Source organism: Monodelphis domestica, chromosome 1, assembly GCF_027887165.1.
Source record: "Monodelphis domestica isolate mMonDom1 chromosome 1, mMonDom1.pri, whole genome shotgun sequence".
Lineage (NCBI taxonomy): Eukaryota > Metazoa > Chordata > Mammalia > Didelphimorphia > Didelphidae > Monodelphis > Monodelphis domestica.
In genome coordinates this window covers 566,684,681-566,702,153 of record NC_077227.1, presented here as the reverse complement: position 1 = coordinate 566,702,153, position 17,473 = coordinate 566,684,681, and positions in this window count along the sequence as shown.

Below are 17,473 nucleotides of genomic sequence, written 5' to 3'. Positions count from 1 at the left end.
CTCAATTATTTTTTATTTATCTAGATTTCATAATTGTAGGTTCAAGTCTCCCACTAGTATAATTTTACTATCTATTTCCTCCTTCAACTCCACTAATTTCTTCTTAAGAAACTTGGATGCTATACTATTGGGTGCATACATGTTAATTACTGATATTTCCTCATCTTTTTAATTGCCTTTTATCAGGATGTAGTTACCTTCCCTGTCCCTTTTAATCAGTTCTATTTTTACTTTAACCTTGTCAGATTTCATGATTGCAATTCCTGCCTTCTTTCTATCAAATGAGGACCAACAGATTTTACTCCACCCTTTATTTCTAACTTTGTGAGTGTCTACCCACATCATGTGTGTTTCTTGTAGACAACATATGGTAGGATTCTGATTCCTAATGCTCTCTCTTATTTGTTTTCATTTTATGGGTGAGTCCATCCCATTCACATTCAAAGTTATGATTGCCACTTGTGTATTCCCCACCATTTTGATATCCTCTCCTAGTTCTCCCCTTTCTTCTTTTGATATATCCTTTTAAACCAGTGGTTTGCTTTTTATCAATCCCCCTAATCCCCACCCCATAATATGCTTCCCTTTCTGCCCCCTAATTTTTGTTCCCTTCTTATTTTTTGAGTCTGTTAAGTTCCCTCCCCTAGCACTCCCCCCCCTTTTTCTACTCCATCTCACCTTCCCAGACCCTTAGTTTTACCTTCTCACCTTCCCTGTAGGAAAAGATAGAATTCAATGCCCCAAATGCTCTAGATGCTCTTCCTCCTCAGAATTGGTTTCACTGAGAATAAAGTTTACCTTTTAGGACTCTCTTCCTCTCCTTCCTATAATAGTATTCTTCCCCTCCTCTTCCCATGTGCCTCTTTGTGTGGTATAGATTATCCTATTTATCTTATTTCTTCAGGTTTATCTTGGTGCCATTGATTCCAACCCTCCATTTTTATATCATCTTATACCACACATTATCCCAATAGGTTCCTGTGAATGATTCTTATAATTATTATATTAATGAATATAACTTTTAGTTACAAATGAAATTTTCCCATATGTTGATATAAACAATTTGTTCTTATTGAAGTCCTTAAAGAGGAAAGTTTGAATAAAAAAATAAACATTATTCCCTCTTCCCCTCTTTCTTATTTACCTTTTCATGTTTCTCTTGATTTTTGTGTTTGGATATCAAACTTTCCACTTAGCTCTGGTCTTTTCTTTACAAATACTTGGAAATCTATTTTGTTGAATGCTCATACTTTCCCCTGGAAGTATATAATCAGTTTTGATGGGTAGGTGATCCCTATTTGAAGACCCAATTCTCTTACCTTTCTGAATATCATATTGCAAACCTTGTGGTCCATTAGTGTGGAAACTGCCAGATTTTGTGTAATCCTGATTGGTGCTCCATGTTATCTGAATTGTCTCTTTTTGGCTTCTTGTAGAATTTCCTCCTTAGCTTGGAAGCTTTTGAATTTGGCAATTCCATTTCTGGGAGTTGTCTTTTGAGGATTTAATGTAGAGGGTGTTCTATGAACTCTTTTAATGTTTATTTTTCCCCCTTGTTCAAGAACATCAGGGCAGTTTTCTTGGATAATTTCTTGTAGTATGATTTCAAGATTTCTGTTTATTTCTGTATTTTCGGGTAGACCAATGATTCTCAAATTGTCTCTTCATGCTCTGTTTTCCTGATCTGTCATCTTTTCAATGAGATGTTTTATGTTTTCTTCCATTTTGTAAGTCTTTTGACTTTGCTGTATTAATTCTTGCTGTTTTACAAGATCATTGGTTTCCAATTACCCAATTCTAGTCTTTAAAGCCTGGTTTTCTGCTATAACCTTTTGATTTTTCTGCTTTAGTATTTTGATTTTCCTTTTCAATTTGGTCTATCCTGCTTTTCATGGCCTCCTGTTTTTCTCCAATTGGGAGTTCTTGTCCTTTAAATTGTTAATTTCTCTTTTGAACTATTTCCCACTTTTCTTGCCAGAAGGCTTCCATATTTTTGGTAAGCTCCAATTTAAATTCTTCAAGAGCTTGTGGCCAATTTCCATTTTTTGGAAGGTTTTGGTACATTTATTTGGATTTCCTCTTCTGTTAGTTCCTCCATAGTCTGGATTTTTCCTCTGTAAAAATTATCCAGGGTCAATGCCTTTTTTTTTGTTTTTCTTAGTGTTGGGAAGTTGTTCCTGGGCACTGTTTGCAATCACTATGTTTGTTTTTCCTTCCCTTTCTATTCTGAAATCTGAGTGAGGTGGGCAGGCCCTCTGTGTATGGAGCTAAGGAGCTGCTCTTAAGGGTAGGTCCTTGTTTCCAAATAATGAGTTTTTTCCCCTAAAGCTTGGATCTTTGGGTTTATGGAACAGCCATGTCTGATTACCTTATCTATTCTATTCATCTACTACTCTCTATATAACTTCTAATCCTCTTATGTAATTTTAGTTCATGGTCTAAAAAAACACTTTGTGTCATCCTTGCCTTTTGTTTAAATAGGAACCTGTGTCCTCTTTCAGATGGGACAGAAGTTCAACTTTTGACCTACCCTGGAAGTCTCTATTGGTGAATATTTTGAAAGAGGGGTTGAACTTAGAGACCTCAACTCCTCTGTTATTACTTGTCTATTCTTTTAACAGTAGCATTAACAATTCCTCTAACCTAGGGAAGGCAGTTGAAGAAACCTGGCAACCAAGTATTATAGTTAATAATCTTCATTCCCTTTATGTGTCATGCATTCAAAAAGTACTTACTGCATATCTATCATGTGAAGAGATCTTTGCACTTTCTGGTGGAATGAAAAAATGAAAAATTTTTGGCTCTGTCCTCAAGCCACTTTAACTCTAATGTAATGTGATGTTGTGGACAGGAGGAGGATATATTAAAAATAGACACAGATATCTATAAAAAAATAGATGTGGTACATAAGGGAGGCAACTAATCCTTTAGGAATATTTGAAGGAGAAAAATTTTCAGCAGGCAACTGGTATGTAAGCTGAGCCTTCTGGTTTTTACCAGATCAGAGTTTATAGAAGCATTTTAAGGCACTGGACCTGTTGGAGTGAAGTTTTTAGTGGGAAGTTTAGACTAGATTATCTTTAAGACCCATTCAAGGGTAGGGGGTGTGAATTATTGTAGTGAAACCTTTTGGCCCCTGTAGGTTATCAGTATCAACCTGAGTTTTGCAAGAGGTGACTTGAAGGGATACAAACACCAGTATTGCTGGGGGATATTGCGGGTTGTGTTCCAAACCACCAAAATAAAGGAAATATCATCATAAAGGAATTCAGGAATTTTTTGGTATTCCAATGCACATAAAAGTTACTTTTATACTATGATGTAGTCTATTGTGTTCAACAGAATTATGTGAAAAATTTATATATCTTAATTAAAGTAATGTCTTGCTAAAGTGCTAAATATCATCCAACCCTTTAGGAACTTGCAGTATTTTTACTGGAGAAGAGTTTTGCCTCCATGTTTATGGCTGCTCCCTAATCAGGGTGGTAGTTCCTTAAAAGCTCAGGTGGCTACGGCAATTTCTTAAAATACAGAAGAGTGAAGTTTGCTGTATTGATTGAATCTTCTTTTCACCAGAACATTTAGATGCCATTGTAGGGTTCTTAACTGACCTAATTTCAATATTGTTATATCTTAGTGAATAGGAAGATCTTAGGAGAAGTAGAGATATGAGGGATTGGCCAGCAGGTGGAGAAGACAGAATATAAAAAATATCTATCAATTAAATCCAATATCTAATATTAGTATGCTTCAAGTCACCCATAACAATTACAATTGTAATATCAGATCACCACAACAGATACAACAATGAAAAAAGATTGAAATATTTTGTGATATGGCAAAATGTGACAGATGTGATATAAACACCTGACATTAGAACAAATGGTACTAATACACTTTACTAGACACATGGTTACCACAAAACTGCAAGTTGCAAAAAGTACAATATGTTCCAATCACAAAAAATTAGATACTCTTATACAGACTTTTCTAGCATCTACTCCTCCCCTCAGTCTGCAAGGAAGACTTGTTTTTCTACCAAGAGATGAAGTTGCAGTTTGTGGACCATGGCTGAATACTATGATTTAGAATACAGTTGTGACATAATAAATGAAGAGCAGGATGATTTCAAGAAAAAAAGATGCAAAATAAATGAACAGAACCAGAAGTGAGAGACATAAGGTAGGAAGGCAGAAGCAAACTTGTTACTTATAATTTTTTAAAAAATTAAAAATTGTTTTACATGAAATGATGGAAAATAAAATATTAAAAAGTCTAATAAAGGCTGCATAGGAAATGTCTTAGTTACTGTTAGATGCACTCTCTTCCTAAAACCTCTCTACATTGATAAAATCATACCTTGATCAAAAATGAAAGAAATCAGCTATATTTTCCTCCATGCATATTTTTTAAAAAATAACAAACCCCTCACCTTATTCTCCATTAAAACTGTACATATGAAAAAAGAAGGGATCAGGAAGAAAACATATAGACTGGTAGGGTTCAGAAGAAAGAAGCAGATCCAGGAATATAAAATTACTATCTTCAAATTTTCATTTTCACTATAATATAATCAAACTTCATATACTTGAAAAAATGTTATTTTAATCAGTATTTTTCATGTTTCTTTTACTAAAATGTTGGCTCTTTTTTCTTACTATTCTTGCCTTACTCTCATTTATTTCTTATTTTTCCTCTATCTCTCATTTGATTTAAAAATTCTTTCAGGTATTCTTCATGGGTCTCTATGCAATTCACTTGTTTGAGGATTTCCTTGTAGTTTCTTTGACATCATTTATATCCGGGCCCCGCCGGATACAACGGTGGGGTCCGTGAAGCAGCCACCTAAAAAGACCATAGGGGGAGAGAGGGGAGACCAAGCACGCAAGGAAGACAGAGTCTGTCTAATAGTGTCAAGGCTCATTTATTGCAGGTGCAGGGCAAGAATATATATGCTTGAGGTGGGGGGGGGTGATTAAGGACGGTTTGTACCAGGAGGGAACATGAAGAATTGTTATGGTTTGTGGCCGTTGGTCTTAACGACGCCTGTTTTCAGGAGGTAACTTGTTTGTTCAGATTCCAAAAGGTCCTTATCTTGTTTCTGGTCATAAGTTGTCCCCAAATATGGTCTCTGACAATCATTGTCTTTTTCTGGCTTTGCATATTGATTATTCCTGTCAACATAATAATTTGCTACAATCTGAGACTTTAGTGTTATTTACTCACTTTCCAGCCTGGCTCTTGACTTTTCACTTTATGTTAGTTTTGGGCTCTCCTTACAGGGTTGAGAGATCATTGTCTCAAACTTCAAGTCTTTCATGCTTCTGTTATTAGGGACTTTCCTGTGGTTCTGTAGACTTGGGGTGCTTCCAGGGTGCCATGATTTATGTAGAGATGCAGTCATTGCTCCCCAAAACTTTGATATTGTATTTATCCAGGAATGAATCTTGTTTCCCTGTTACAACCAGTGCTAATATGCTTTCTAGTCTTAGGTCTATGACCAGGAGTCCCTCTCTCTCTTATGCCTACAATTGCTATTTTTCTCTCTGTTGGAATTGAGTCCAGTGTCCCAATTGCCCCATGCACGACAACAATTATGCTTCTCTAGCTGGGAAGTTAGAGCAGGGCCCCTATTCCCCTGCAACTACAAGTATTAGTTCCTTTGGGCTCTGGGCATGTGGGTCTGAACTGCATATTATTAGCAATGCAAGAGGATCTTGAAGCCAATCAAGCAAAAGGCACCTTGCAATCTCCCCCTGAACAGTTGTCTAATTCTCCTACCATTCCTGGGTTTCGAACTCTCAAAGCTATTGCCTTTGCTTCTACCCAGGCATGTGCCTTGTGCTGCTGCACTTCAAGCTCAACTTTCACTCCCTCTGATAAACCTGATCCTTATGGCCTCCCAAGTTGTCTTGGGTTGGATAATTGTTTCACTTGAAAGTTTTTTTCTAATCCATATTTTTGACATCATTTCCTGTTCTCACCTATTTCCACCTTTGCATTAAAGCCAAAAGTGTATAAAAAATACATGATAAACTAAATATGAGAATCTTATCATAAGTGCATATAATTTCTTTCTTTACCTCTTTGCTCCCTGAAATAAATTTAAGAGCTAATGCTATGGTCCTTTCTATGAATGTTTTCTGAATGCATGTCATTAATAGTGGAGTACAAAATGATCAGATGTACCCTGAAATTAGGTTTCTTATTACTTTTGTATTCATGAGAAAAGTAAATCACCAGTAGCATTATTCGCTTCTCTAAGAGCAACAAGAGATCTCTCTTATTATTTATTTGCAACTTCTTCTGTAGCACTGTCATTAATAAACATAAAATTTATTCCTCTAATACACTGGTTCTTTTAATTCATTGGATGGAACTAATATTAAGCATGTTTTTCAAGTTGAAAGATGGGTTTCAAAACTTTGTGATTATTTACCAGTTCAACCTGTTTTTCTGCTCCTCTGCTATTGTTACTGCAGAGGAGGAAGGTTATTTATAGAGGACTACTGGAGGAGAACCAATTATTAACTTTTATGTATGAAAATTTACTCCCCAGGAATCAGCAAAAGCTGTATATCCAGTGTCAATTATCATTTTCATCACTGTGTAGACTTAAGTGGTTTAATAAATGTTCAAAATTACATTAAAACTTAAAAGTAATTCAAAATGTAATAATGTTTTTCCTAGTATACTGGTAATTAAATATTTATTCAATATTTATTGATACCACCCTGAATAAATGGGATTTTTAGCCTCACTATTTTATGATACAACAGAGAATTTAAAAGCTAAAGTATGTGTTGGAAATCACACACATAATCTGAGGCTGAGATTTTAGTTATGATTCCAGATAGTGCTCTATATCCTTTGGCCTTGTAGTAGTTTGGAAATACTATTGAAACCAAAAGTCTTTACAAAGGAGGATAGGCCAAATAAAAAAGGAGGCACATAAGCTCACTCAAATACTATGGCAACCAAAAAATAAAAGACTACCAGGAGGGGAAGAAAAAAGAAAACAATTCCTCAGTTAATGGTGATTTTAGAAGGATCATTTGTATAGAAGAGGGACTTTTGGAGCTGAAAACTTCTGTTTAACACAGTTCCTATGGCAAAGATGACATACACACATGTTTACTGACTTACAAAAGATAACTAATATTTCATTTTTAAATAAATTTATTTAGTCAATTTAGAACATTATTCCTTGGTTATAAAAATCACATTATTTCCCTCCCTCTCCTCCCCCTGCCCTTCCTACAGCAGACACATAATTTCATTGGGTATTACATGTGTCCTTGATCAGAACCTATTTCCATGTTGTTGGTGTTTACATTAGGATGTTCATTTAGAGTCTACATCCCCAGTCATATCCCCCTCAACCCATGTAATCAAGCAATTATTTTTCTTCGGTGTTTCTACTCCCACAGTTTCCTCTGAATGTATATAGTGGTTTTCTTGTAGATTCCTTCAAATTGTTCAGGATCACTGCATTGCCTCTAATGGAGAAGTCCATTACATTCGATTGTGCCACAGTGTATCAGACTCTATGTACAAGGTTCTCCTGGTTCTACTCCTTATGCTCTACATCAATTCCTGGAGGTTTCTCCAGTTCCCATGGAATTCTTCCATTTTATTGTTTCTTTGAGCACAATAATACTCCATCACCAACATATACCACAATTTGTTCAGCCATTCCCCAATTGAAGGGCATCCCCTCATTTTCTAATATTTTGCCACCACAAAGAACACAGCTATGAATATTCTTGAACAAGTCTTTTTCTTTATTATCTCTTTGGGGTACAAGCCCAACAGTGCTATGGCTGGATCAGACGGCAGGCAGTCTTTTAGCACCCTTTGTGCATAGTTCCAAATTGCCCTCCAGAATGGTTGGATCAATTCACAACTCCACCAGCAATGTATTAATGTCCCAACTTTGCCACATCCCCTCCAGCATTCATTACTTTCCATGGCTGTCATGTTCGCCAATCTGCTAGGTGTGAGGTGATATTGAGTTGTTTTGATATTCATCTCTCTGATTATAAGATGTTTAGAACACTTTTTCATGTGCTTATTAAGAGTTTTCATTTTGTTGACTGAAAATTACCTATTCATGTCCCTTGCACATTTAGTAATTGGAGAATGGCTTGAATTTTTGTATAATTAGTTTAGTTCTTTATAAATCTGAGTAATTAGAACTTTATCAGAGGTTTTTGTTATGAAGATTGTTTCCTAATTTGTGGATTCCTTTCTAATTTTGGTTGCATTGGGTTTTTTGTACAAAATCATTTTAATTTGATATAATCAAAATTATTTATTTGACATTTTGAGATTTTTTTTGTAGTTCTTGCTTGGTTTCAAAGTCCTTCCATTCCCAAAGATCTGATATGTATACTACTCTGTGTTCACCTAATTTGTTTATAGTTTCCTTCATTATATTCAAGTCATTCACCCATTCTGAGTTTATCTTGGTGTAGGGTGTGAAATGTTGATCCAAGCCGAATCTCACACCATACTGTCTTCCAATTTTCCCGGAAGTTTTTATCAAATAATGGGTTTGGGTTCCAAAAGCTGGGATCTTTGGGCTTATCATAGTCTTTCTTGCTTAGGTCACTTATCCCATGTCTTTTCCATTGATCCTCCTTTCTGTCTCTTAGCCAGTACCAAATTGTTTTAATGACCATGCTTTAAAGTATAGTTTGAGATCTGGGACTGCAAGGCCTCCTTCCTTAGCATTTTTTTTTCATGATTTCCCTGGATAACCTTGATCTTTCATTTTTCCAAATGCACTTTGTTATGTTTTTTTCAAATTCAGAAAAAAAAATTTTGTTGGTAGTTCAACGGGTATAGCAAATAAGTATATTTGTATATAAGTATATAAGGTATAAGTAGATTAATTTGGGGAGAATGGTCATTTTTATTACATTAGCTCATCCTACCTATGAGCAGTTGATGCTTTTCTAATTGTTTAGATCTAGCTTTAATTGTGTGGAGACTGTTTTGTAGTTGTGTTCATATAGTTCCTGTGTTTGTCTCGGCAGATAGATTCCTAAGTATTTTATATTGTCTAGGGAGATTTTAAATGGAATTTCACTTTCTAATTCTTGCTGCTGTGATGTGTTGGAAATATATAGAAATGCTGATGACATATGTTGGTTTTTTTTGTATTCTGGAACTTTCCTAAAGTTGTTGATTATTTTGACTAGCTTTTTGATTAATTTTCTGGGGTTCTTTAAGTAAATCATCATATCATCTGCAAAGAGTGATAGATTGGTCTCCTCATTGCCTATTTTAACACCTTCAATTTCTTTTTCTTCTCTAATTGCTACAGCTAGTTTCTAGTACAGTATTTTTCTAGTACAGTGCAGTATTTCTAGTACAGTATTAAATAATAGAGGTGACAATGGGTATCCTTGTATCATTCCTCATCTTATTGGAAAGGCTTCTAGTTTGTCCCCATTGCAGATGATGTTTGCTGATGGCTTTAGATATATACTGTTTCTTATTCTTAGGAAAGACCCTTCTTTCCTATGCTTTCTAGTGTTTTCAATAGGAATGAGTGTTGTATTTTGTCAAAGGTTTTTTATGCATCTATTGAAATAATCATGTGATTTTTCTTGGTTTGCTTGTCATTATGGTCAATTACGAGTAAGGTTTTCCTCATATGGAACCATCCTTGCATTCCTGGTATGAATCCTACCTGGTCTTAGTGAATAACCCTCTTGATGACTGGCTCGAGTGTTTTTGCTAGTATCCTATTTAAGATTTTTCATCTATTTTCATTAAGGAGATTGTTATGTACTTTTCTATTTCTGTTTTTGACCAGTCTGGCTTTGGAATCAGTACCATATTTGTGTCATAAAAGGAATTTGATAGAACTCCCTCATTGCTTATTATGTCAAATAGTTTGTATAATATTGTATTAGTTGTTCTTTGAATGTTTGATAGAATTCACTTGTGAATTGATCAGGCCCTGGAGATTTTTTCTTAGGGAGTGCTTTGATGGCTTGTTTGATTTCTTTTTCTGATATGGGATTATTTAAGAATTTTATTTCTTCTTCTCTTAATCTAGGCAATTTATATTTTTGTAAATATTCATCCATATCACCTAGATTAACATATTTGTTGCCATATAATTGGGCAAAATAGATTTTAATGATTGCCTTAATTTCCTCTTCATCAGAGGTGACATCTCCCTTTTCATATTGGATACTATCAATTTGGGTTTCTTATATCCTTTTTTTAATTAGATTGACCAGTATTTGGTCTATTTTATTTGTTTTTTCAAAGTACCAGTTTCTAGTCTTATTAATTAAATCAATAGTTCTTTGACTTTCAATTTTATTAATTTTCCTTTGATTTTTAGGATCTCTAATTTAATCTTCATCTGAGGATTTCAAATTTGTTCACTTTCTAGTTTTTTTTTTTTTAATTTGGCATGCCCAATTCTTTGACCTCAGCCCTCTCTAATTTTTTAATATATGAACTCAAGGATATGAATTTCCCCTCGAGTACTGCTTTGGCATCATCCCTTAGATTTCTTCAATGAAATTATTAATTGTTTCTTTGATTTGTTCTTTAACTAACTGATTTGGAGAATTGCATTGTTTAATTTCCAAATAATCTTTGATTTACCTCTTCAATGTACCCTTACTAATTATTATTTGCATTGCATTGTGATCTGAGAAGTTTACATTTATTATTTCTGCTCTTTTGCACTTGTTTGCAATGTTTTAATGCCCTAATACATGGTCAATATTTGTGAATGTACCATGTACTGCTGAAAAGAAGGTTTATTCCTTTATTACCTATTTATTTTTCTCTAAATATCTACTAACTAATTTTTCTAAGATTTCATTCACTTCTCTAACCTCTTTCTCATTTATTTTTTGGTGTGATTCATCTAGTTCTGATATAGGAAAGTTCAGGACTCCCACTAGTATAGTTTTTCTATCTATTTCATCCTTGAGCTCCACTAGTTTCTCCTTTAGAAATTAGAATGCTATGCCATTTGGTGCAGACATACTGAGTACTGATATTTCCTCATTGTCTATACTGCCTTTTATCAGGATGTAATTACTTCACTATCTCTTTTAACTAGATGTATTTTTACTTTGGCTTTTCCATATATAATTGCAACTCCTGCCTTTATTTTATCACTTGATGTCTAATAGATTTGGCTCCATTCTCTTATTTTTACCCTATGCCTATCTATATTCCTCATGTGTGCTTCTTGTAGACACCATATGGTAGGGTTTTGGATTCTAATCCACTCTGCTATTCACTTGCATTTTATGGGTGAGTTCATTCCATTCACATTCAGAGATATTATTACCAACTGTGTATTTCCCAGCATTTTCATTTTCACTCCTAGTCCTGCCTTTTCTTCTTTTACTATTTTCTTCTATACCAATGTTTTGTTTTTAATCATTCCCGTAATTTCCACCCTTATTTTACTTCCCTTTCTATCCCCATCCCTTTCCCCCTTATTTTCTTTACAATCTTTTTAAACTACCCCCACCTCTCCCTCCCTTGTACTGCTTCCCTCCCCAACAGTCTGTGTGTTAACCTTCTAATTCCCTATAGGGTGCAAATCAATACTTTGCCCCAATGAATTGGATTGTTCTTCCCCCTTTCAGTCAATTTCAATACACATAAGAGTTGAGGATTTCCTATCTCCAACCTCCTTACCCTTCTAGTGTAATGATGTTCTCCCCCTTCCCACCATGAGCTTCTTTGTGTCATACAAATTAATCGCCTTTTGTTTCTTTTCCCATTTATTTTAGTATTAACCTCTATTTTAGTTTTAGTTGTATATATGTATATAGATATATGTATTGATGTATACATATATCTATATACATATTTATGTCTTGGCATTTCACCCTATACAGTTTGTCACTGTTCCCTTTAAGTGTAATTCTTCTAGCTGCCCAGGCAAAAATAACAATTTTTTTATTTTTTATTTTTTAAATTTTAAACATTATTTTATTTGGTCATTTCCAAATATTATTCACTGGAAACAAAGATCATTTTCTTTTCCTCCCCTCCCCCCCTCGAACCACCTTTCCCTCTCCCATAGCCGACGCACAATTCCACTGGTTATCACATGTGTTCTTGACTTGAACCCATTTCCCTGTTGTTGGTATTTGCATTAGAGTGTTCATTTAGAGTCTCTCCTCAACCTCTGTACTCAGGCAATTGCATTTCATCGGTGTTTTTACTCTCACAGTTTATCTTCTGCTTGTGGATAGTATTTTTTTAGATCCCTGCAGATTGTTCAGGGACATTGCATTGCCACTAATGGAGAAGTCCATCACCTTTGATTGTACCACAATGTATCAATCTCTGTGTACAATGTTCTCCTGGTTCTGCTCCTTTCACTCTGCATCACTTCCTGGAGGTTGTTCCAGTCTCCATGGAATTCTTCCACTTTATTATTCCTTTTAGCACAATAGTATTCCATCACCAATATGTACCACAATTTGTTCAGCCATTCCCCAATTGATTGGGCATTCCCTCTTTTTCCAATTTTTGGACACCACAAAGAGTGCAGCTATGAATATTCTTTGTACAAGTCTTTATCCTTATTATCTCTTTGGGGTACAAACCCAGCAGTGTTATAGCTGGATCAAAGGGAAGAGAGCCTTTTATCACCCTTTGGGCATAGTTCCAAATTGCCCTCCAGAATGGCTGGATCAATTCACAACTCCACCAGCAATGAATTAGTGTCCCCACTTTGCCACATCCTTTCCAGCATTCTTTACTTTCCATAGTTGTCATGTTAGCCAATCTGCTAGGTGTAAGGTGATACCTCAGAGTAGTTTTGATTTGCATCTCTCTGATTATAAGAGATGTAGAGCACTTTTTCATGTGCTTATTAATAGTTTTGATTTCTTTGGCTGAGAACTGCCTGTTCATGTCCTTTGCCCATTTGTCAATTGGAGAATGGCTTGATTTTTTGTACAATTGATTTAGTTCTTTATAAATATGAGTAATTAAACCTTTGTCAGAGGTTTCTAAGAAGATTTTTTCCCAATTTGTTGTTTCCCTTCTGATTTTAGTTACATTGATTTTGTATGTACAAAAACTTTTTAATTTGATGTATTCCAGATTATTTATTTTGCATTTTGTAACTCCTTCTAAGTCTTGCTTGGTTTTGAAGTCTTTCCATTTCCAAAGGTCTGACATGTATGCTATTCTGTATTCGCCTAATTTTCTTATAGTTTCCTTCTTTATTTTCAAGTCATTCACCCATTTTGAATTTATCTTGGTGTAGGGTGTGAGGTGTTGATCTAAACCTAATCTTTCCTACACTGTCCTCCAATTTTCCCAGCAGTTTTTATGAAATAGTGGATTTTTGTCCCAAAAGCTGGGATCTTTGGGTTTGTCATATACTGTCTTGCTGAGGTCTCTTGTCCCCAGGCTATTCCACTGATCCTCCTTTCTGTCTTTTAGCCAGTACCAAATTGTTTTCATGACAGCTGCTTTATAATATAGTCTGAGATCTGAGACTGCAAGGTTCCCATACTTTGTATTTTTTTTTCATTATTTCCCTGGATATCCTTGATGTTTTGTTCTTCCAAATGAAATTTGTTATGGTTTTTTATAAATCAGTAAAACAAAATTTTTTGGAAGTTCCATGGTTATGGAACTGAATAGATAGATGAGTTTGGGTAGGATGTTCATTTTTATTATATTGGCTTGTCCTACCCATGAGCATTAATGTTCTTCCAATTGTTCAAGTCTAGTTTTAGTTGTGTGGAAAGTGTTTTGTAGTTGTGTTCATATAGGTCCTGTGTTTGTCTCGGGAGATAGATTCCTAAGTATTTTATTTTGTCTAAGGTAATTTTGAATGGAATTTCTCTTTCTAGTTCTTGCTGCTGAGCTGTGTTGGAAATATATAGAAATGCTGATGACTTATGTGGGTTTATTTTGTATCCTGCAACTTTGCTAAAGTTGTTGATTATTTCTATTAGCTTTTTGGTTGAATCTCTAGGATTCTTTAAGTAGACCATCATGTCATCTGCAAAGAGCGATAATTTGGTCTCCTCCTTGCCTATTTTAATGCCTTCAATTTCTTTTTCTTCTCTAATTGCTACAGCTACTGTTTCTAATACAATGCCAAATTATAGAGGTGATAATGGGCATCCTGATCTTAATGGGAATGGATTTAGTTTATCCCCATTGCAGATGATATTAGTTGATGGTTTTATATATATACTATTTATTATTTTTAGGAATGACCCTTCTACTCCTATGCTTTCTAGTGTTTTTAGTAGGAATGGGTGTTGTATTTTATCAAAGGCTTTTTCTACATCTATTGAAATAATCATGTGATTTTTGTTGGTTTGCTTGTTGATATGATCGATTATGTGGATGGTTTTCCTAATATTGAACCATCCCTGTATCCCTGGTTTAAATTCTACTTGATCATGGTGGATGACCCTTCTGATCACTTGCTGGAGTCTTTTTGCTAGTATCCTATTTAAGATTTTTGCATCTATATTCATTAGGGAGATTGTTCTATAGTTTTCTTTCTCTGTTTTTTAACTGCCTGGCTTTGGGATAAGTACCATGTTTGTGTCATTATGAATTTGGTAGAACTCCTTCTTGGCTTATTCTGTCAAATAGTTTGTTTAATATTTGGAATTAGTTGTTCTTTGAATGTTTGATAGAATTTATTTGTGAATCTATCTGGACCTGGGAATTTTTTCTTAGGGAGTTCTTTGATGGCCTGTTGGATTTCGTCTTCTGATAAGAGATTATTTAAGAAATCTATTTCTTCTTCTGTTAGTCTAGGCAATTTATACTTTTGTAAATATTCATCCATATCACCTAGGTTGGTATATTTATTGCCATATAGTTGGGCAAAGTAGTTTTTAATGATTCCCTTAATTTCCTCTTCATTGGAGGAGAACTCCCCCTTTTCATCCTTGATGCTGTTAATTTGCCTTTCTTCTTTCCTTTTTCTTAATTAGATTGACCAGTACGTTGTCTATTTTGTCTGCTTTTTCAAAGTACCAGCTTCTAGTCTTGTTTGTTAGCTCAATAGTTATGTCACTTTCAATTTTATTAGTTTCTCCCTTAATTTTTAGGATCTCTCATTTGGTTTTCTTCTGGGGGTTTTTAATTTGTTTGTTCTCAAGTTTTTTGATTTGCATTTCCAATTCTTTGACCTCTGTCCTCCCTAATTTGTTAATATATGCACTCAGGGATATGAATTTTCCTCTAAGTACTGCCTTGGCTGTATCCCATAAGGTTTGAAAGGATATCTCGCCATTGTCATTTTCCTCAACAAAATTATTAATTGTTTCTCTGATTTCTTCTCTAACTATCCAATTTTGGAGTATCATATTATTTAATTTCCAATTAATTTTTGATTTGGCTCTCCATGTACCCTTGCTGATCAATATTTTTATTGCCTTGTGATATGAAAGGACTGTATTTATTATTTCTGATTTTCTGCATTTGAGTGCCATGTTTCTGTGACCTAGTGTATGATCTATTTGTGCCATGTGGTGCTGAGAAGAAGGTGTATTCCTTTTTGTCCTTATTTTTTTTTCTCCATATGTCTATTAACTCTAATTTTTCTAAGATTTCATTCACCTCTTTTATCTATTTCTTGTTTAGTTTTTGGTTTGATTTATCTAAATTTAATAGTGGTTGTTTCAAGTCTCCCACTAATATGGTTTTACTGTCTATTTCCTCCTTCAATTCTCCTAGTTTCTCTAATAAAAATTTGGATGCTATACCATTTGGTGCATACATATTGATTAGTGACATTTCCTCATTGTCTATACTCCCTTTTAACAGAATATATTTACCTTCCCTATCCCTTTTAATCAGGTCTAATTTTGCTTTGGCTTTGTCTGATATCATGATTGCAACTCCTGCCTTCTTTCTATCAGTTGAGGCCCCAAAGGTCTTACTCCAACCTTTAATTCTAACCTTGTGAGTGTCAACTTGCCTCATATGTGTTTCTTGAAGACAACAAATGGTAGGGTTTGGGGTTCTAATCCAATCTGCTATTTGTCTACATTTTATGAGAGAGTTCATCCCATTCACGTTCAAAGTTATGATTGCCATTTGTGGATTCACTTGCATTTTGATATCTTCCCCTAGTTCTGACCTTTCTTCTTTAGCTATCTCCTTTTGAACCAGTGATTTACTTTAGGTCAGTCCCACTAGTCTTCTCCCTTTAGATGCTTCCCTTTCTAGCCCCTCCCTTTTTATGCTCCCTTCCCCTCCCCCCTCTCCTTACCTCACTTTTTATAATCCCTTCCCCTCCCCCTCCTTAATTTTCCTTTCTATCTTGCCCTAATGGATAAGATAGAATTCAGGATTCCACTGGATCTAGATGTTCTTCCCTATCAGATTTGATTTCACTGAGAGTAAGGTTTAAGTAATTCCACTTCACACTTTCTTCCTCTCCTTCTCATATGAGAGTTCTTCCCCTACCCTTCCCATGTGTATCTTTATATGGGAAAGATTATTCTATTAAGTGCTCCCCTATTTCTTGAAGTAAATTTTAGTGTTATCGATGGTTCCCCCCGCTCCCTTTTCCTTTCTTTGCAACACTTTCCCCAAATCTTCTTAATGCCCCAATCTTTCCCTATGCATTTTCTTCTAACTACTCTTATGACCCATACAATTTTTGAGAGTTACACATAACATTTTCCCCACATATTAATATATATGATTTGATGTAACTGTAGTCCTTATAGAAGAGAGTTTGACTTAAAGAAGAAGATAAGATTTATCTCCTTTTCCCTTTCTTTCATATTTCCCTTTTCATGTTTCTCTTGCTTTCTGTGCTTGGATATCAAATTTTCCACTAAGTTCTGGTCTTTTCTTAGCAAATGCTTTCTTAGCAAAAGGAAATCTTCTATTTTGTTGAATGCCCATACTTTCCCCTGGAAGTATATAGTCAGTTTTTCTGGGTAGTTGATTCTTGGTTGGAGACCCAGCTCTCTTGCCTTTCTAAGTATCATGTTCCATGCTTTGTGGTCTCTTAGTGTGTTAGCCACTAAGTCTTGTGTTATCCTTATGGGAGCCCCCTTATATCTGAAGCTCCTCTTCTTGGCTTCTTGTAGGATTTTTTCCTTTTATTGGAAGCTCTTGAATTTGGCAATTACATTCCTAGGGGTTGTCTTTTGGGGATTTAGTATAGAAGGTGTTCTATGAACCCTTTCTATTTCTATTCTGCCCCCTTGCTCCAGAACTTGGGGGCAATTTTCTTTTATAATCTCCTGTAGAATAATATCGAGTTTATTGTTCATCTCTGGTTTTTCTGGGAGACCGATAATTTGGAGGTTTTCTCTTCTCCCTCTGTTTTCGAGATCAGTGACCTTTTCAGTGAGTAATTTTATGTTTTCTTGTAATTCATTAATTTTTTGGGTTTGCTTTATTGATTCTTGCTGTTTTATGATCTCACTTTCTTCAAGTTGCTTAATTCTGGTCATTAGGGACT